The sequence below is a fragment of the Saccopteryx bilineata genome, chromosome 3 (genome assembly GCF_036850765.1).
Source record: "Saccopteryx bilineata isolate mSacBil1 chromosome 3, mSacBil1_pri_phased_curated, whole genome shotgun sequence".
Lineage (NCBI taxonomy): Eukaryota > Metazoa > Chordata > Mammalia > Chiroptera > Emballonuridae > Saccopteryx > Saccopteryx bilineata.
In genome coordinates, this window is record NC_089492.1 from 235,964,716 (window position 1) to 235,987,553 (window position 22,838).

General features: G+C 37.0%; 1 protein-coding gene across 2 annotated transcripts in view; it reads right to left on the reverse strand.

Moving 5' to 3' along the window:
* LEPR (leptin receptor) overlaps window positions 1–22,387 on the reverse strand; it is a 122,588-nt gene extending 100,201 nt beyond the window's left edge. The window contains exon 1 of one of the 2 annotated variants that reach the window (XM_066268965.1): window positions 22,133–22,387. The gene's annotated coding sequence lies outside the window, so the exon portion shown is untranslated. The remainder of the gene's footprint in view (window positions 1–22,132) is intronic. The other variant, XM_066268966.1, reaches the window with a different exon arrangement.
* Window positions 22,388–22,838: the final 451 nt, after the last annotated feature.

Genomic DNA, 22,838 nt, shown 5'->3' on the forward strand with positions numbered 1-22,838 from the left:
CAAATAATGCATGAGAATTTCTCAAACCTATAGAAACAGTTAAAGCCTCAAATTTAAGAAGCAAACAGAATGCTGAGTTACCTCAACCCAAACGACCTACTGCAAGGTACACTGTTAATATAATAGTCAAAAATCAATGACAAAGAAATAATCCTCATGGCAGCTAAGGAAAAGAAGAACATAACCTATAAATGAAAGTCCATTAGGTTATCATCACACTTCTCAGCAGACACTCTACAAGCCAGAAAAAATGGAACCAAACTATCAAAGTACTGAAAGAGATGAATTACCGACAAGAATACTATATCCATCAAAGTTATCCTTCAAATATGAAGGGAAAATAAAAACTTTAGCACACATACAAAAGCTGAGGGAATTTATGACCAGAAAACCCCAAAGCAGAAAATACTTAAGGGGTTATTTGACCAGACACAAAGAACAAAACAAATCAAAACTACAAGAAAAAGCTACAACAAGGTCACAATAAAAGCAAAGATAATCTATGACAACAATAACATAAAGGGTAGAGTATAAAGATCTGAAGTAGCAAAGGCGAATGGAGTGCAGAAGCATCATTAGACAAAGGACTCCTGTACATTTGAACATTTTTCTCTTAATTACCTAATGGTAAACACTCATGAAAAAGCCACTACAGAAATACACAGCTTAAAAAAAAGAAGAAGAAATAGGGGAAAGAAGTATGGAATACCACCACACAAAAACAACTAACTGAAACACAAAAGAAAGGAACCAAGGAAAACATAGAGCTACCAGAAAACAAAACAGAAAATGGCTATAGGACAGTGATGGGCAATCTTTTGAGCTTGGTGTGTCAAAATTCGCCAAAAAACCGAGCATAACTCAGGTGGTGTCACTTCGAGAAAAAAACCATAATTTCACGATATTTATAGTTTAAATAACAAAAATGTATAATTGTAAATATATAATTGTATTTAATAAACCAAAAACTAATTATTTAACTTACCTGCTTAGTGACTTCTTTGTTCATCTGTCAGTCAGTTTCTTTTGTTGGTCTTGATATTATTTAACTTGTGTGGGTGCCGTGAACTAAGATAAGTGAGGGGGAGGGGGAATTCTTTAACTAACCTGCCCATTAGTGACTTTTTTGTTGCTGAATTTCATTGGCTAAATCTTCAATTGAAGGTCGGTATTTTGTACACTTCAAGCCAAGCAAGCACTACTAACTTCATCTGTCAATCTGTTTCTTATGTTGGTTTTGATATTATTTAACGCTGAGAATAAGGTCTCACAAAAGTATGTGGAGGGAAAAATTGTGAGTAAAGCCATGGCTATATTTTTCAGGGTGCTAAAAGTGTCTGGTAATTGGTTCCAGGCACTCCAAATTTCCTGTTTGTAGTGGCACTCCTCTTGATTCTCCAAGCGGTACCTTTCCAGGTTCTCAAGCTTTGACCTCAAGTCTACAAACACCTGAGTCCAGATGCTGTCTTGAAATTCTGCAAGTTGTATCTTATGTAAATTAAGATGGCTGCTGCTATTTCTAATGGCGGGAAACAGCACCCATAGCACAGGCCCTCGCCTATCCCAGCCTCCCCATCACTTATCTCAGTAATGATGGTCAATTAGAAATCCACGACACCCCAGAACAGTAGATTGGATGGTGGTTGCTGTGGTTATGTGGTTGCTGGTAATGGTGATCACAGGGCCCCTAGAGATGTGTCCCCGGCGGCATTCCACTGCTCCCTGCTCCGCAGGCCAGAAGTGAGGTCAAAGATACCCTAACGGCCTAACCGGAAGTCCCAGAACTAGATGCTCTGTGCCTGAATTCTGTTGTTTTGGCCTACAGACCTCCAGCACAGAGTGTCTACACTATAGCAAATGTTTTATCCTTGGCTACTGCACCTGGCTGTGCAGGAGTCAAGGATGAAACATCCTTCTCGACATGTGGCCCCATACTTCCCTGGTATGTGGCCGCATGTCATTGAAAATGGCTACGCGTGTCAGTGCTGACACGCATGTTATAGGTTCACCATCATGGCTATAGGAAATCCTCAAGTGTCAATAATTACACTAAATGTAAATGGACTGAACTCACCAATAAGAGGCACAGAGTAGCAGATTGAATCATAAAAACCAAAACAAAACCATGTGCGGCCTTCAAGAGACACATCTATGCTGCAAGGACAAAAGTAGATTCAAAGTGAAAGGTTAGAAAACAATTATCCAAGCAAATAATATCCAAAGAAAAGCAGATGTAGCCTAACCAGGCGGTGGTGCAGTGGAAAGAGCATTGGACTGGGATGCAGAGGACCCAGGTTCGAAACCCCGAGGTTGCCAGCTTGACCACAGGCTCATCTGGTTTGAGTGAGGCTCACCTGCTTGAGCCCAAGGTTGCTGGCTTGAGCAAGGGGTCACTCGATCTGCTGTGACCCCCTGGTCAAGGCACATATGAGAAAGCAATCAATGAGAAACTAAGATGCCGCAATGAAGAATTGATGCTTCTCATCTCTCTCCCTTCTGGTCTGCCTGTCCCTATCTGTCTCTCTCTCTCTGTCTCTCTCTGTTTCTGTCACACACAAAAAAAAAGAAAGAAAGAAAAGAAAAGAAAATGTAGCCATATTTATATCAGACAATGCTGACTTTAAGGCTATAAAGTTAACCAGAGACAAAGATGGACATTTCATAATGATAAAGGAGACATTATATCAAAAAGACATAACACTTCTTAATATACATGCACCAAACCAGGGAGCACTAAAGTATATAAGACATCTACTAACTGATCTAAAAATTGAAGCAGACAAAAATCTAATCATACTTGGAGATTTCAACACACCATTGACAGCTTTAGGTAGATCATTCAAACACAAAATTAATAAAGAAATATCAGCCTTAAACAACACACTGGACCAAATAAACATAGTAGACATTTATAGGACATTATATCGCAAAAGGTCAGATTATACATTCTTCTGCAGTGTGCATAGAACATTCTTAAGGATAGACCATATGTTGGACCACAAAACTAACATCAACAAATTCAGGAAGATTGAAATTATACCAAGCTATTTTCTCACTATAAGTCTTTGAAATTAGAATTCAACCCTAAAAAAGGAAATAAAGAAACCCACAAAAAACATGAAAATTAAACAACATACTTTGAAAAATGACTGGGTCAAAGAAGAAATAAAAGCAGAGATTAAAAGATATATACAGACAAATAAAATGACAACACAATATCAAAATTTCTGGAATACTGCAAAAGAAGTAATAAGTGGGAAGTTTATATCATTATAGGCTTATCTTAAGAAACAAGAGAAATCCCAAGTAAAAAACCTAATATCATACCTTAAGGAACTAGAAAAGGAAGAACAAAAGCAATCCAAAGTCAGCAAAAGAAAGGAAATAATAATAATTAGAGCAGAACTAAATAAAATAAAGAACAAAAAACTATAGAAAAAATTAATAAAACAAAGAGCTGGCTTTTTGATAAGATCAATAAAATCAACAAACCACTTACTAGACTCACTAAGGAAGAAAGAGTAAGGGCTCATATAAACAAAATCTGAAAAAAAAAGACAAGAAATTACCACAGATATCATAGATATACAAAGAATTGTAGTAAAATATTCTGAAAGATTATATGCCACCAAATTCAAAAACCTAAAGAAAATGGATAAATTTCTAGAACTATACAATCTTCCTGGACTGATCATGAAGAAGTGGAAAACCTAAATAGACCTATAAGCAGAGAGGAAATGGAAATAAATATCAAAAATCTCCACAAAACAAAAGTCCAGGACCTGATGGCTACACCAGTGAATTCTATTAAACATTGAAAGAAGATTTGGTATCTATCCTTCTCAAAGCCTTCCAAAAAATACATAGAAGAAGAAGCAATACGCGCTAACACATTTAATGAGGCCAACAGAACCATCATACCAAAACCAGCAAGGATAGCACAAAAAAAGAAAACTACAGACCAATATCACTAGTGAATATAGATGCAAAAATTCTAAACAAAATACTAGCAAATTAAATACCACAACACATTAAAAAATAATACACCATGATCAAGTGGGATTCATTCTAGGAGCACAAGGATGGTTCAATATACAGAAATCAATCAACATAATCTACCACATCAAAACAAAAGAACAAAAATCATATGATCCTATTAATAAATGCAGAAAGAGCATTTGATAAGATACAACATTCTGTTATGTTTAAAACACCAAAAAAAATGGAATAGAAGAAAAGTACTTCAACATAATAAAGGCCATGTATGACAAATCATCAGCTAATATCATACTAAATGGTGAAAAAATGAAAGTTTTTCTCCTAAAATCAGAAACAGGACAAGGTGCCCACACTCTCCACTCTTATTTAACATAGTTCTGGAAGATTTAACTAGAGTAATCAGGCAAAAGAAAGAAATAAAAGGCATCTACATCAAAAAAAAAAGAAGTAAATGTATCACTTTTATCAGATGACATGATCCTGTATGTAGAAAACACCAAAAACTGCACCAAAAAATTAGAAACAATATTGTTTCTAATTATTTATTAGAAACAATAAACCAAAACAGTAAATTTACAGAATACAAAGTCAACATACAAGTCTACTGCTTTCTTATATGCCAAGATGAAACTTCGAAAAATGAACTCAAAAAAATATTTCTTTTACAATTGCAAAAAAAGAAAATACCTAGGAATAAACTCAACAAAGGATGTGAAGGATCTATATACTGAAAACTACAAAGCATTATTGAAAGAAATTTAAAAAGACACAATGAAATAAAAAATAGTCCATGTTTGTGGATTGGATGAATTAACATGGTTAAAATGGCCATATTACCAAAAGCAAAATACAAATTTAACACAATTCCCATCAAAATCTCAATGTCATTGTTTAAAGAAATAGAACAAAAAATCACCAGGTTGGTATGAAATCACAATTTACTTCAAAAAGCCTAAGTAATCCTGATGAAAAAGAATAAAACCAGAGGTATCACACTACCTGACTTCAAATTATACTATAGAGCCGCGATAATCAAAATAGCATGGTATTGGCAGAAGTAAAGACATACACACCAATGGAACAGAATCAAGAGCCCAGAAATAAAACCACATATATAGGGACAAATCATCTTCGACAAAGAAACCAAAAACACACAATGGAGAAAAGATAGCCTCTTCAATAAATGGTGCTGGGAAAGTTGGAAAGATACATGCAAAAGAATGAAACTTGACTACACCTTGTCCCACTGCACAAAATTTAATTCAAAATGGATCAAACACCTAAACATAAGATCTGAAATAATACATTACATAGAAGAAAACATAGGTACTAAACTCATGGGCCTTGGCCATAGAGAACAATTTATAAATTTGACCTCAAAGGCAAAGGAAGTAAAGACAAAAATAAATGAATAGGACTATACCAAACTAAAAAACCTGCACAGCAGAAGAAAAGGACAATAAAACAAATAGGCAGCCAACTAAATGGGAGATATTTGTAAACAATAGCTCTGTTAAGGGATTAATATCCAAGAAGTATAAAATACTCAAAAAGCTCAGCAACAACCAACCAAACAATCCAATTATAAAATAGGGAGAAGACCTGACCAAACACTCTCCCAAGAGGACATACAAATGGCCAACAGATATATGAAAAAAATGCTCATCTTCACTAGCTATTCAAGAAATGCAAATCAAAACTATAATCAGATACCACCTTACACTTGTTAGATCAGCTATTATCAACAAGACAGATAATAACAAGTATTGGAGAGGCTGTGGAGAAAAAGGAACTCTCATTCACTGCTGGTGGGAATGCAAATTAGTACAACCATTAGGGAAGAAAGTATAGTGGTTCCTCAAAAAAACTAAGAAAAGAACTACCATATGACCTAGCAATCCCTCTGCTGGGTATCTACCCAAAAAATTTGAAAACATTGGTTCATAAAGACACATGCACCCTATGTTCATCAGGGGACAAAACATGGAAACAACCAAAGTATCCCTCAATAGAGGATTGGATAAAGAAAATGTGGTACATATATATGATGGAATAGTACTCAGACATAAGAAATTATGACAGTGTCACTTACAACAATATGGATGGACCTTGAAAACATTAAACAGTGAAATAAGTAAATCAGAGAAAGCTAAGAACTGTATGATTTCACACATAAGTGGGATATAAAACTGAGACTCATAGACATAGATAAAAGTGAAGTGGTTACCAGGGGTAGGGTAACTTGAGATTTGCAGGAGTGAGGTAAGGGTGTAAAGAGGGACAAATATAAGGTGAAAGCAAATGATTTAACTTTGGGTGATGGGTATACAACATAATCAACAGTTCAAATACTATAGAAACTTTCACCTGAAACTTATGTACTCTTATTGATCAATGTCAACCTATTAAATTTAATTTTCTAAATAAAATTTTAAAGAAGAATAACTCTAAAAGGAATCTCTCAGTAGGCATAAAAAATTTCTAATGAGGCCCTGGCCGGTTGGCTCAGCAGTAGAGCGTCAGCCTGGCGTGCGGGGCACCCGGGGTTCGATTCCCAGCCAGGGCACATAGGAGAAGCGCCCATTTGCTCTCCACCCCCCCCTCCTTCCTCTCTGTCTCTCTCTTCCCCTCCCACAGCCAAGGCTCCATTGGAGCAAAGATGGCCCGGGCACTGGGGATGGCTCCTTGGCCTCTGCCCCAGGCGCTAGAGTGGCTCTGGTCGAGGCAGAGCAACACCCCGGAGGGGCAGAGCATCGCCCCCTGGTGGGCAGAGCATTGCCCCTGGTGGGCGTGCCGGGTGGATCCCGGTCAGGCGCATGCGGAAGTCTGTCTGACTGTCTCTCCCCATTTCCAGCTTCAGAAAAATACAAAAAAAAAAAAATTCTAATGATGAGAAAGCATTGTAAAATAGTTAAAGAGGCAGAGCTTTTTCTTTCTGAACAGTACAAAAACAATGGTTTGTCAAAAAACAACAACAACAACAACAATGGTTTGTCATAAAAAATCCACAATATCCAGATTTAAAGAATCACAACGAACTGGAAAGAGTGCTAATTAGGAGAAATCAAAGAGAATAATTCTAGTTTGGGGAAATCATAACAGATCTTAAAGATGAGTGGAGATTTCATTGTCCCTTTGATGAATGAGGATGATATGAAGCATATTTGTAAGTCTTATAAATAAGATTCAAGATTAGCCAAAGTATATCAATACAACGCAATAGAAACTCTCTGTGTGAGAACTTCTTTGCATATTTGGAATCAAAATACTAAGAAGCCATTTGTCCAGAAGACTGGTTTTTATAGAAAGAATATTTTTATATTTGTTCTGTGCAAAATCTTTTTCTACCCCAAATCAAACCTGTGATTAGCAGTGTTGTTGTAAGACACTCAGGTCCCTACAGAAACACCCAGCTACCTCCTTTAGTAAGTCTAATATAATAAATATGTCAAAATTGTAAAAGATAACATCTTAATAATATAATAGTAACTATAATTCTTGGGAGACTATTATGTATGTGTCAATACACTTTCTTTCTCTGTTTACTATATGTGTGTGTCTGTGTGTGTTTGTAATTTATTTTCTCTTTCATCTCCTAAACACTGACAAGTTTGGTTCATAAGTTTTGTTTTTGCATACAAAAATCTAATTGTTCTATTGTCTCATGTTTACAGTTTCTTAATTTTCATCGGTTTAGACACCCAAATAACAGCTGCTAGTTAAAGTAAAATGAGAAAATATAATTCTGAGAAAAACTACGTTGTCCTATGCCTTCACAAAATAGATATTTGGCAACAGCTGTTCTTAAACATGAGTTCACATTTTTAAAGCCTATTATAATACCATTATAGAAGCTCTTAAGAATCTCTGTTTGTCTGAAATCTTTAGCTTTTATCCAGTACAAACAGATAAACACTTATACCTTCTCATAAACTTTATAAACATTACTGTTCCAGAAATAGAGCCTCTCTCTCTCCCTCCTTTCTCCCTCCTTCCTTCCCTCCCTCATAATAAGCTCCCAAGAATTATAATTGCTGTTATATTATTAAGGTGTTATCTCTTATAATTTTGACATACTATATGTATCATATTAGACTTCTTCCCTCTCTCTCCACTTGTATTCCTTCCCGTCCTCTTTCTCTCTCTTTTTCATTCATTATTATACATATATGTATACATGTTTATAAGTCTATATGATTTCTAGATTTCCCCCACTAATTGGCAAAAACTTGAAAAGTAATATTAATACCACAATGCCCCTTAAGGGTCTCCAGTGGGTCGTTTTCATTTGCTAGTCCACAGTATTCTAGCTTGATTTAATAGGTCCATAGAGTAACACAAATTTTTTTTCAACTAGTTCTCAAATGTATGATTCTCCCCTTCAAGATCATCTAGAGCAGTGGTCCCCAACCTCCGGGCCGTGGACCGGTACCAGTCCGTGGGCCATTTGGTACCAGTCTGCAGAAAAAGAATAAATAACTTACATTATTTCTGTTTTATTTATATTTAAGTCTGAACAATGTTTTATTTTTAAAAAATGACCAGATTCCCTCTGTTACATTCGTCTAAGACTCACTCTTGATGCTTGTCTCAGTCACATGATACATTTATCCGTCCCACCCTAAAGGCTGGTCCATGAAAATATTTTCTGATATTAAAGCGGTCCGTGGCCCAAAAAAGGTTGGGGACCACTGATCTAGAGCACACTAGGTGGTGGCTCCACACATCTCTGCTCTGTACTCAGCAAGTTTCCATGCTAAACTCAGCTATGCTAAACAGAGCCACAACTGTAACCCATGAGTGAATTAACTAAACATTTCAATGACCAAGCAAATGCTCTCTCACACTAACTGAAAGTGGACTGTTTTCTCTTTTGGGTAGACTTTATTTAGTACCATAAAATTGTATAGTAAGAAGAATCTAGCCTACTAATTTTATGGACGAATAAGTGACTTGCTGACTTAAATTCAGTGAAAATCAATATCCCTCCCAAATTTCCCATAGCCTACTTTAAACATATTAAGTGTTCACAATTTAAAAAAAGATTTTAAACTTCTAATTTTATGACACTTAAATTTGACAATGATTTTTACTATATAGCCAGCATTTCTGTCTCTGATATATCAGAAACATTATATATATTTATATATTTGTATTTTTCTGAGGTGAGAAGCAGGAAGGCAGAGAGATAAGACTCCCACATCCCACTGGGATCCAACTAGCATGCCCACCAGGGGGCGATGCTCTGCCCATCAGGGGCATTGTTCCATTGCAACCGGGAGTCATTTTAACACCTAAGACAGAAGCCATAGAGCAGCGGTTCTCAACCTGTGGGTCACGACCCCGGTGGGGGTCGAACGACCAAAACACAGGGGTCGCCTAAAGCCATTGGAGCCTTGGCTGTGGGAGAGGAAGACAGAGATAAAGAGAAAGGAGAAGGGGAAGGGTAAAGAAGTGGATGGGTGTTTCTCCTGTGTGCCCTGGCCGGGAATCAAACCCAAGACTTCCACATGCCAAGCCAGTGCTCTATCCACTGAGCCAACCAGCCAGGGCTGTGATATTCCTTATACTTATTTATTTATTTTTTTTATAATAAATTTTTATTAATGGTAATGGGATGACATTAATAAATCAGAGTACATATATTCAAAGAAAACATGTCTAGGTTATTTTGTCATTAAATTATGTTGCAAACCCCTCGCCCAAAGTCAGATTGTCCTCCGTCACCCTCTATATAGTTCTCTGTGCCCCTCCCCCTCCCCCTAACTCTCTCCCTCCCTCCCTCCCATGTCCTCCCTCCCCCCCACCCTTGGTAACCACCACACTCTTGTCCATGTCTCTTAGTCTCATTTTTATGTTCCACCAATCTATGGAATCATGTAGTTCTTGTTTTTTTCTGATTTACTTATTTCACTCCTTATAATGTTATCAAGATCCCACCATTTTGCTGTAAATGATCTGATGTCATCATTTCTTATGACTGAGTAGTATTCCATAGTGTATATGTGCCACATCTTCTTTATCCAGTCTTCTATTGAAGGGCTTTTTGGTTGTTTCCATGTCTTGGCCACTGTGAACAGCGCTGCAATGAACATGGGGCTACATGTGTCTTCACGTATCAATGTTTCTGAGGTTTTGGGGTATATACCCAGTAGAGGGATTGCTGGGTCATAAGGTAGTTCTATTTGCAGTTTTTTGAGGAACCACCATACTTTCCTCCATAATGGTTGTACTACTTTACAGTCCCACCAACAGTGAATGAGGGTTCCTTTTTCTCCACAGCCTCTCCAACATTTGCTATTACCCGTCTTGTTGATAATAGCTAATCTAACAGGAGTGAGGTGGTATCTCATTGTAGTTTTGATTTGCATTTCTCTAATAACTAATGAAGCTGAGCATCTTTTCATATATCTGTTGGCCATTTGTATCTCTTCCTGGGAGAAGTGTCTGTTCATGTCCTCTTCCCATTTTTTAATTGGATTGTTTGTTTGTTTGTTGTTGAGTTTTATGAGTTCTTTGTAAATTTTGGATATTAGGCCCTTATCTGAGCTGTCATTTGAAAATATCAGTTCCCATATAGTTGTATTCCTTATACTTATTAAAACTTATTTGAAAATATTATGAGATTGATCACATCTTTAAGCTCGGCACATCAGACTCAAGGATTAGAGTAGATATACTTGATTTTTGTGTTGAAATCAACAGGAAGTATGAAGATAACCCTAACTCAAACTATTTTAAAAGATTGATAAATATATAAATATGCATTTTAAAACAGTATCTCCCCAATAAAATCCTACAGAAGCAGAAACATAGTGACTCGAGAGAGTCACTCCAATTGATGAAAGCTTCAAATCAACAGGAAAGCTTCAAATTGGTAGAAATATATCATTTCAAATGTGTATATAAATTATAATATAACCTCAAAATAACATTATAATGTAGCTTCAAAATATATAAGGTAAAAATTGAGAGTACTACAAGCAAAAAAGCAGAAATCCACATAGATGGTAGAAGATTTTAACACACTGTCTTAATGGTTGAATAGAATAAGCAAAACAATAGATACAAAATACTTGAGGATATATGATATGAGAATAACAATAACAAGTGACATTAACAGATTTAACATGTATTGAGCTCTGCTTCCCAAAACTGCAAATTAAACTTTATTTTCAAGTACCAATGATGTATTTATAAAAATTGACCATACAGAAAGACATAAAGCATGTTACAAAAAAAACCAAAGGAATGATATCAGACCACATTCTCTGACCACAGTTTTTAAGGCAGAAAAAAATAGCAAAAATATAACTGCACAAATGCCATATGTTATAACATTATAAAAAATCTTTTGAACAAACGACTAGACAAAAAAGATAAGATAAAAATATTTTTTAAATTGATGATAGTAAAAAAAAAAAAGCACCTCAAATTTTATTTCATGCAGGTTAAGGAGTCCTTAAATGGAAATTCAAAGTCATCCTGGCTGGTTTGCTCAGTGGTAAAGCGTCCACCCAGCATGTGAATGTCTCAGGTTCGATTCCCAGTCAGGGCACACAGAAAAGAACCCATCTGCTTCTCCACCCCTCCCACTCTTGCTTTGCTTTCTCTCTCTCTCTCTCTCTCTCTCTCTCTCTCTCTCTCTCTTCCCCTCCTGCAGCTATGGCTCAATTCAAACAAGTTGGCTCCCAGCACTGAGGATGGCTCCATGGCCTCGCCTGGCTAAAAAGAGCTTGGTTGCTGAGCAACTGAGCAAACAACCCAGATGGGCAGAGCATCACCCCCTAGTAGGCTTGCCAGATGGATCCCGGGTGAGCCTCATGAGGGAATCGGTCTCTCTGCTTCCCCTCCTCTCACTGAATAAAAAAAAGAAATTCAAAGTCATAGAAAAATAATAGTCCAAAAACAAAGGCTGAAAATTAATGAGCTATCATTTGTTTTAAGATGTTAGACTAGAACAGAAAAAAAAATTTAATGGAGAAAATAAAGATAAAAGTTGAAATTAATAAAAAACAAACATACAAAAGTAAAAATCAAAAAATATAAAATTGTGTTTTGAAAGATAAGTAAGCCTGACCCGTGGTGGCACAGTGGATAAAACGTCGACCTGAGGTCGCCGGTTCGAAACCCTGGGCTTGCCTGGTCAAGGCACATATGGGAGTTCATGCTTCCAGCTCCTCCTCACCTTCTCTCTCTGTCTCTCTCTCCTTTCTCTCCCTCTCTGTCTCTCTCTCTCCCTTTCTCTCTCCTCTCTAAAATGAAGTAAAAAAAACCTGAAAGATAAGTAAGTACTCTTCCTCTTAAAGCATGCAGGTACCTCTCCCATCCTTCCCTATTCCTTCAGGCATGTTACCTTTACCTATCTTTCTGCTGAGCTTCAAGGACCCCTTCTTTTGCTTCTGTAACTTGTTTCCTGAACCCATTTCTTCTATGATCACTTCTATCTCTGTGATTTTCTAAATAAACTTTCTCTTATAGTTTGAAAAAAAAAAAGAAAGGCAAGTAAAATTAATAAAATTCTGATAGGATCAAAAGAGAAAAGACACAGATAACCAATATCAGCAAAGAAAGAGGAACATTTGTGCAGAATTAATCAGGGCCAACTTTATGCCAATTAATTTTGAAAGTTTTAATATAATGGAAAAATACTTTAAAAATACAATTTGCCAAAGCTGATGGTGGGGGAGGGAGAGAGGGAAGTAAAAAGGAAAGAAGAAAGGAAGGAATGGAGGGAAGGAGGGAGGGAGGGAGGGAGGGAGGGAGGGAGGGAGGGAGGGAGGGAGGGAGGGAGGGAGGAAAAAAGTTGAATGGTCATATAACCAGGGAAAAATTCAACATGGTAAAAAATATGGTTTCACCAAAGATTTTTACAGTGCAACAAATAATTTTAAACTAGCAAAAAAACTCTTCCAGAGACTAGAAAAAGTTCAATACTTGACAACTCAAATTTATAGTTAATAACCGTAATACCAACACGCAACAAGTACAATGTGAAAAAAGAAGATAACAGCCAATCTTTAGACATAAATACAGACTTCTTAAAAGCCTTAGCAATATATTAGCAAATGGAATTTTGCAATGCATAAAAAGCTCATATAGTATGAGCAGGACTGCTATATAGTAAGGATAGTGGGGCAGGGGACTATTATGACTTAATATTTTTAAAATCAATTAATATAATTCACCTCATTAGTAAGTTGAAGGAAGAAAAGCATCTGATTAAATGAGAAAATATTAAAAAGCACTTGATAATACTCAACATCCATTCATGACCAAAACCCCAAACTATTAGCAAGCTAGAAATATTGAATAGAAGGAACTCATTAAATCCGATTAAGGGTATCTTACCAAACCCAAAGCAAACATCATTCTCAATGGTGAAGTGATTCTCCTTCTAAGCACTTAAGATCAACATAATATCTGAGGTCTTAGTCAATGCAGTAAGAGAAGGGGAAAACAAATTAAAGATTATAAAGGAAAAAACAAAATTGTCATTATTCATAAATGATAAGAAAACTAGAAAGTCCAAAAGTATCTCTATAAGCTGGCTTAATTTTAAAATTCAGCAGGGTTACTGGCAGAAAATATAACTATATAAAATCAAGCATTTTAAATATTACCCAACCTATTCTTAGGCCAGCATTAAGCCTATACCAAATAAAGATATTACAATAAATGATAACTACATGAATATAGATGCAAAAATACTAGTGGGCCAAATACAGCTGCATTGGTATTTGAATATATATTTTTATATCTTAGAATATAAAAATTAATCAATGTATCAATCAATAAATCATAATAAAATAAAAAAACATAATCATCTATATAGAAAAGGCATTTGAAAAATTCCAATACCATTTAATAATATAAACAAACTAGAAATAAAAAAAGAACTTCCTCATCCTGATAACAGCTACATATGATTAACCCACACCTAAAATCATAAGTAATAGTGAAAGATGGGATGTTTCTCTGCTAAAATCAGGACCAAAGATCTTTACTTTCACTTCCTGCTCAGCATTGAAGTAGAAACTCTATCCAGGGCAATAAGGCAAGAAAAATAAATAAAAGTTGTATAGGTTGAAAAGAAGTAAAACTATCTTTATTCTCAGATGACATGATCTTGTATATAAAAAATACTAAGGAAGTTACAAATAATAGTTATCTATTATAGCTAATAAATAACATATTAATATAATAAGTAAGTACATCAAGGTTGTTAAAAACAATATATAAAATCATTTGCATTTTTGCACACTAGCAATAAACAATTGGAAACAAATTTTAAAAATCATTTCAATTCCAGTAGCAACAGAAAGAATAAAATACTTAGTAATAAATTCAACAAAAGAAATGCAAGATTTGTACATTGAATACTCTGTCTAAAACATCATTAAAGAAATTAAAGAAAACCTATAGAAATAGAAAAATATCCCATATTCATGGACTTGGTTTTATTAAAATGATGATACTCTCCAAATTGATTTCAAGTTCAGTGTAATCCCTTCAAGATCTTAGCTATGCTTTGTACAGACTTAGGTTTATTCTAAAATTCACAAGGATATTTAAGAGAATAACAAATTAATATTGAAAGAGAACAAAGTTGAAAGATTCAACTTCCAATTTCAAAACTTTCTTCAGAGTTACAGAAATCAAGACAGTATGGTACTGGTACAAGGATAAAAATATAGATTGATGGATTAGAACTGAGATTCCAGAAATAAAACTTTACATTTTTCGCAAACTGATTTTGACAAGATGCCTAAATATGAAGAAAGAATGGCCTTTTCTTTTTTTATCTTTTACATTGAATTTTGGGGTGACATTGGTTAATAAAATTATAAGGAATGAATGATCTTTTCAACAAATGGTTCTGGGTTAAGTAGATATTCACATGTAAAACCTAAACTAGAAGCTAAAACTATAAATTTTTTTAAGTAAAACACAGAAGTAGAGGCATATTTTGGAGATATTATGGGTTCAGTTCCAGACCACTAAAGTAAACAAGTCACATGAATTTTTTTCAGTTCTTGATATATATAAAAGTAATATTCACACTGTACTATAGTCTATTAAGTGTCTAATAGCATTATGTATTAAAAAAACAATGTCTATATCTTAATTGAAAAATATTTTTTTAGGTCCTGGCCGGTTGGCTCCGTGGTAGAGCGTGCAGAAGTCCCAGGTTCGATTCCCGGCCAGGGCACACAGGTGAGGCGCCCATCTGCTCTCCACCCCTCTCCCTCTCCTTCCTCTCTGTCTTTCTCTTTCCCTCCCGCAGCGAGGCTCCATTGGAGCAAAGATGGCCCGGGTGCGGGTGCTGGGGATGGCTCCTTGGCCTCTGCCCCAGGCGCTAGAGTGGCTCTGGTCGCAACAGAGCGACGCCCCGGAGGGCGTGCCGGGTGGATCCCGGTCGGGCGCATGCAGGAGTCTGTCTGACTGTCTCTCCCCATTTCCAGCTTCAGAAAAATACAAAAAAAAATAAAATAAAATAAAAATAAAAATATTTTTTTAAATATGTTTATTGATTTTTTGAGAGAGAGAAACATCAATCTGCTGTTCCATTTAGCTGTGCATTTTTGATTGCTTCTTGTATGTTTCCTAACCAAGGATCGAACCTGCAACCTTGGCATATCCAGACAACACTCTAACCAACTGAGCTATCCCGCCAGGGCTAAACAACACTTCAAAAAGAACAAAATCTTATCATCTGCAATAGCATAAATGGACCTGGAAGGTATTATGCTAAGTGAAATAAGTCAATCAGTGAAGGACAAATATGATATGATTCACTGATAAGTGGAATCTAAAGAACAATATAAATGAACAAACAAAACAAACAGACTCAGATACAGAGAACAGAGACTGGTGGTTGCCAGAGGGAGAAGGGGTGGGGGACTAGGTAGGAAAGGTGGAGGGATTGAGAAGTGCTGATTGGTAGTTATAAAAGAGTCATGGGAATATAATTAAGGCATGGAAAATATATAGTCAATGCTGTTGTAATAACTATGTATGGTGCCAGTTGGTTATTGGAAATATCAGAGAAAACACTTTATAAACTATATGATTGTTTAACTACTATGCTATACAACTGAAACTAATACAAAATAACATTAAACTTAAACTATGATTGAAAAAACTTGTTTTAAAAAAATGTAAAAATAAGTAAATAAATTTTTTATAAAATAAAAATACTTCATTTTCACTGGTGGAGGGGCTTACCTTTAATTTGTAAAGAATGCTGTAACTGCATTCTTTCATGGTATAGTAACGTGAAATGCAATAAAATGAGGTATGCTATATAAATCTTCCTGACCTTGAATTAGGTAATGATTTCTTAGATATGACACCAAAAATAAGTACAAAAATAGATAAATTGGACTCTATTAAAATTAAAAATTTTGGAGCTTCAAAGGACACCATCAAAAGTATAAAAATGTAACCCATATAATCAGGGAAAATATTGGCAAATCATATATATCTTACAAGGGATTTTTATCTGTACATAAAGAACTCTTATAACACAACAATAGAAAGACAGATAACCCAATTAAAAAATGGGCAAAGAACACTTCTCCAAAAAAGATATAAAATGTCCAATAAGCACATGAAAAGATGCTCAACATCATTAGTCATCAGGAAAGGCAAATCAAAACCATAATGAGAAACCACTTCACAGCCACTAGGACAGCTATAATCAAAAGTACAAACAACAAAAAGTGTTAACAAGGATACAAAGAAATTAGAACCCTTGTATATTGCTGGTGGAAATGTAAAATGATGAAAGCTATTTTGGAAAACAATTTGGCAGATTTTCAGATGTTAATCATAGTGTTACCATATGACCTACTCCATATATACCCAAGAGAGATGTATACATTCCCACAAAAATTTGTTCACAAATGTTAGTAGAAACATTATTCATAATAATCAAAAAGTGAAAAACTATCCAAAAGTCCATCAACTGATGAATGAATAAACAAAAGTAGTATATCCATACAATGGAATATTTTTATTTGGCCATAAAAAGGAATGAAGACAGATCCATGCTACAGCAAAGAGGGAGGGAAGAAGAGAGTGAGGTGACATCATTATCCATACTCAAAATCAGTAAACAATAGATGTAGCATAAAATATATCCAGCAATAAAAATAAACAAACAATAGCCACTGTCAGCAACAGCATTCAACCAACAAAAAAATTACTGAGAATCACCTTGGTCAGATACCTTGGCTGGTTAGAGCATTTTCCCAGAGCACAAAGTTAGCTGATTCAATCCTTAGTTAGGGCACATACAGAAACAGCTTGATGTTCCTGTTTCTCTCTCTCTCTCTCTCTCTCTCTCTCTCTCTCCCCCTTCCTCTCTCACTAAAATCAATAAATTAAATTTTTTTTAAAAAAATGACTGAGAATAGGCTAGATCTTATTTCAGATACTAGGGATACAATAGTAAGTAAAACAATAACAAAAATCTGCCTTCATGGGGTTTATATTCTGCTAGATATGAGACAGAAAAAATTACAAATAAGAAGTCATACAGTACTACATAAGGCCATCCCAAGAAGACTGGAAGTCATTGAAGATTTTTCAGATACATAGAAACAAAGGCAAAGAGGCAGCCAAAATGAGGAAACAAAGAGAGAGGCCCCAAATGACAGAACAGGAGAAATCTCCAGAAAAAGAGCTAAAGAAAATGGAGGTAGGCAATTTATCAGATATAGAGTTCAAAGTAATGATTATAGAATGCTCAACAGCTGAAAAAGAACATAGAAAACACACAACCAGACCAGTAAGAAATAACTGACATCAAGAATACACAGGAAGGAATAAACAGTAGGATGGATAAAGCAGAGGATCAAATCTGCGATTTGGAAGACAAGGTAGAAAAAAAATATCCAATCAGAGCAGAAAAGAAATTAAAAATAATGAAGATAGTTTAAAAGACCTTTGGGAAAACATGAAACATAATAACAACCACATTATAGGGGTATAAGAAACAGAAGAGAGCAAGCAAAGGATGGGGGACCTATTTAAAGAAATAATGATCAAAATGTCCTTAACTTGGTGAAGGAAAAATACAGACAAGTCCAGAAAGTGCAGAAAGTCCCAAACAAGATAGACCCAAGAAGCCTACACCAAGACATAGATAATTAAATGACAATGGTTAAAGATAAAGAGATAATCTTAAAAGCAGTAAGAGAAAAGCAGTTAGTTATCTACAAGGGAGCTCCCGTAGGGTATCAGCTGATTTCTCAACAGAAACATTTCATGCTAGAAGGGATTGGCATAAAATAAGAAGGAGAAGAAGAAGGAGGAGGAGGAGGAGAAGGAAGAGAAGGAGGAGGAGGAGGAGGAGGAGGGGAGGTGGAGGAGGAAGAGGAGGGGCGGGGGAGGGTGGGGGAGGAGTGGAGGAGGGGAGGGGGAAGAAAAGAAGAAGAAGAATAACAACAACAACAACAAGCAAGAGGTTTTAGGGTATTAGCAATGCTTTTCCACTTACATATTGAATAGTGGGGTACTTGCCTCATAATTATCTGGTATGTTACTTGTCAACCAGTGCATTTATTTTATGTAACTTTTTCCTATAGATCAATGGTAGTCAACCTGGTCCCTACCGCCTACTAGTGGACGTTCCAGCTTTCATGGTGGGCGGTAGCGGAGCAACCAAAGTATAAATAAAAAGATTTAACTATAGTAAGTTGTTTCATAAAGATTTATTCTGCCAAACTTAGTGAAAATCCGACATAAAGTACTTGGTAAGTAATTATTATTATATGCTTTAACTTGCTGTAACTCTGCTTTATAAATTTTATAAAGTAAAGTGACTTCCCTACTTTATAAATCACCATTACTGTGGAACTGGTGGGCAGTTAGAAAATTTTACTACTAACAGAGATACAAAAGTGGGCAGTAGGTATAAAAAGGTTGACTACCCCTGCTATAGATGATATAGTTTAGTGTTTGAAATTTTTACTTAATAAGATCATGTGTGTGAGAAGACAACAAATAATATCACTACTTTATAAAGTATTTGAGAAGAATATTCCTAATTATAAGCAGACCAAATTTAAATTGAAACTCCAAAAATTATATGTCTAGGTTTAATTAAAATAAAAATTTGTAAATCACATAAAATCTTAAAAATTAAAGCAGACTAGCCTGACCAGGCAGTGGCGCAGTGGATAGAGCATCAGCCTGGGATGCAGAGGACCCAGGTTCAAAACCCTGAGGTTGCCAGCTTCAGCGCAGGATCATCTGGCTTGAGCACAGGGTCACTGGCTTGAGCATGGCATCATGGACATGACCCCATGGTTGCTGGCTTGAGCCCAAAGGTCACTGGCTTGAAGCCCAAGGTCACTGGCCTGAGCAAGGGGCAACTGGCTCAGCTGGAGCCCCATGGTCAAGGCACATATGGGAAAGCAATGAACAACTAAGGTGCCACAACTGCGAGATGCTTCTCATCTCTCTCTCTTCCTTTATATTCCTGTCTCTCTCTCTATCTCTCTCTCTATCTCTCTCTCTCTCTCTTAAAAAAAAAAAAGAAAGAAAAGAAAACGAATTAGAGCAGATGATAAGGTATTTTCTTTATTTTTAACTCCACAGAACTATATATGTGTTTGGCTCTAAGTATGAAAATATGGAGTACAGTAACTGCCAAGACAATTCTTTTTTTGGATCTTTTTATTTTACTTCCAAGACCCCCTAAGATAATGCACTTCACAAACATAAACCATTTGATTATATAATTGTGATCTAAGTGTGAAGGCATGGGCATGAATGATTTTTCTTGGAAAATTCATGAAAGTAAAATCCCCATGTTACAAAAAAGGAACAGAACCTCTGCCAACCGTAATGATGCTTCTAAGCCGTGAATGAGTTGGCTGTGGACTGTGAGCAGTCAGCTCCATCCACTGTTTCCAGCTGTTTTCCAGAAAGCAACGGGCAGCCAGCGTATTTGAATTCAACTACTCTGTATTCATTCAACAGTTCGATGAATTATCTGAGCATCTGTTTCAAAGAAGTTAATCATCTACTTCGCCAGAGGATATGAGGGAAGACAAATGCCTTAACAATTGATTGATGATATTTCCAGCCCAAAAAGCAAAAAGGCAGAGAATAAGTCCAAATATGTTCATAAAACAGTATTTAAAAATCCATTCCAGTCTCCCAAACTGCATACAACACACATGCGGTTGGAAACAAATTATTTTAGATCAAAGCCACTAAAAAGAGCCAGACCACTTTAAACCTATCCTAATGACTGATGACTAAGCCTTAAATAGCTTTGAATTACAAATAACAACAAAAGCTCTTCTAACATTCTATAGTTGTTCATTGTTGTTTTTTTAATCAAAAGGAAATAAATGGTTCGATGACACTGTATAGCACTTACTTCTTGAATAACGTGTGTGTGTGTGTGTGTGTGTGTGTGTGTGTGAGAGAGAGAGAGAGAGAGAGAGAGAGGAGAGAGAGAGAGAGAGAGAAAATTCCTAATTTCTGGTTTATCAGTTTAAACTTTGCTATTTTCTGGGATTCGTTCCAAGACAACTAAAATGCATTACTAGAGTTGGCATCTCTGCTCTTGAGCTTAATTTTAGAGAGGATGAAATCATTTTTTTAATATTCTGCACACACTTTATGCTAAAAGGTAACAAACACTGTTCAAGATCGGTAATTGAAAGGAAAGGTAAAATTTTTGTTTTTCTCCAAAATAATTTTTATGCATTCCAAATGTACAATACTTAAAGAGAGTAAGTACTATGCTAACGCCACATGTTTTGATGTAGGGTTGCAAATACTGGTTTAAAGTTGAACATGATTTTTTAAGGTAGCATGAAAGATTATATAAGTATTTACATGTAAACTATATATTTTTAACCCTTTTATAAGTATTTTTCTCTTTAATTTTTATTTGAAAAACCCTAAAAGTATAAATCATGAATGCATATAAACAAAAATGCCAAGACCAATGTCATGAAATTATGCATCTAGTGATGTTTGAATGTTATAAAATTATGACTCTAACATGTTCAAGAATTATACATTTTCAAATTGGGAAATATCTTAGATATTATTAAAAGGTTCTTGGAATGTTAATCCAACTCTCTAATTTGACAAATGAGGAAACTGAGGCCCAAAGAAGTGAAGCTACCCAGTGTCACAAACACATGGCAAATCATACCAAAATTCTGATTCCAATTCCAAAGCTCTTAAAGAGTCTGTTTCAATATACTTTAATATTTATGAAAATAACATTAACAGAGGTCACTCCAAGCAACCCCTCAATATAAGGAACTCCCACAGGCTTACAAAAAAGCCAGTGTCATCCTCTGTTTGTAAACACAAGTCCTAGAAACAGCTCCCACAATAACCAATGTCTTAGATGGCTTCATCATACCTGAGGTTTCCTAAGTAGTTCCCTGGTTGCATCTCTTTTTCTCACCTCGACAAATCCCTTTACATCAGTGGTTTTCAATTGCCCGTCCGCAAGAAATTTCCTGAGGTCCGCGAAAGAGTTACTGACCCTGATGTTGTAAGAAGATTATCTTCTGCCAGACTCGCATGGGTCCGCAGACAGGCGATTGAAAAGCACTGCCTTAAATAAGTGCTTTGGTTGAGATTGGGTCTAGTTATTTTTTCAATTTGCTTGAGGACAGCAAGAGCGGATGGAAAACAGAGGCTCGGGTCTACAACATATTTTTTGTTCTGTTTTGGTTTGTTTTGTTATCCAAACCAATAAATCTTTCCTCCGGGCCCCAAGACTTACTAATTTACGTCTCAATCCCTTCAGTTTTCAAAGTAAGAAGGAGTCCTGGAAAAGAAGTTGGCCGATTGGCACGTCCATTCGGTTGCGCCTGGCAGGTGTGCCTAGGCTCGGCTGGCTACCCTCAGCCGTGCGCCCTGATCCCCCGCCTCGCCTGCAGGGCCTCCCGATTGCCAGCCCCGGGGAAACCGAGAGCTCCCCGGCGCCCCTCCAGCTGCCCCCCGGGCGCTGGCTTCTCTGGTGGCGCCGCCAGGCTGCCCCGAACTCCCGGTCCCACGCGCGCCCCAGCGCCCAGTTCCTGCAGCTGCCCAGAGCCGGAGAAGGTGGCACTAGGCGGTCGAAGGAGAGAGAAGCGAATCCCACCTCGATTGCGGGGTCCAACACAGACGGAACGCAGAGATGGCGGCGGCACCAGGGCTCTGGCACTTGCGTGGCTCACGCTCAACTGGCACGGACTCTGCAGTGGGGCGGCTCCAAACTCCTCGCCGAAGGGACCGGGCAACTCTCAGGAGAGAGGAGAGTAGCCCAATGTGTGGGAAGGAGGAGCTGTAGGGGAACGCGTGGAGAGGGGAGAAGGGAGGGACGGTGACTGCCAGCGCCCCCTTCTCCACAACCAATTGGAGAGGGGAAGCGGATCCGGAACTGCCAGGGCGGCCGCGCAGGTGACCCGAGGCGGCCGCGGCCCGCCCGAGGGAGGAGGATAGGGAACTTGGGAAGGAGGACCCCCCAGCGTGCCGCGAGGCTGAAAGCAGAGGCAAACCCAGCAGGAAGACGGACCTTGAGTCAGTGGTTCTAAGACTCTTAAATGAGGCTGAGTCTGGTTACCCCTGCTCCTCCCACCTGCAGACTTCAGGCCTTTGCTCCATCGGGTGTGGAAAATGCTCCCATAAAGACTGCAGTGAGTGGGACAAGTGGGAAAGGAAAGCGAATTCAAAACAGCCCAGAATTAGTGAGGTACTGAGTGTTCTTTAACCATGGGTGTTTCAGCCAACCATTTTGGTCATGCTTGTCAGGAAGGCTGAAGAGGCCACTTATGCCATCCAGTTGGGGGTTGGACTAAATGACCTCT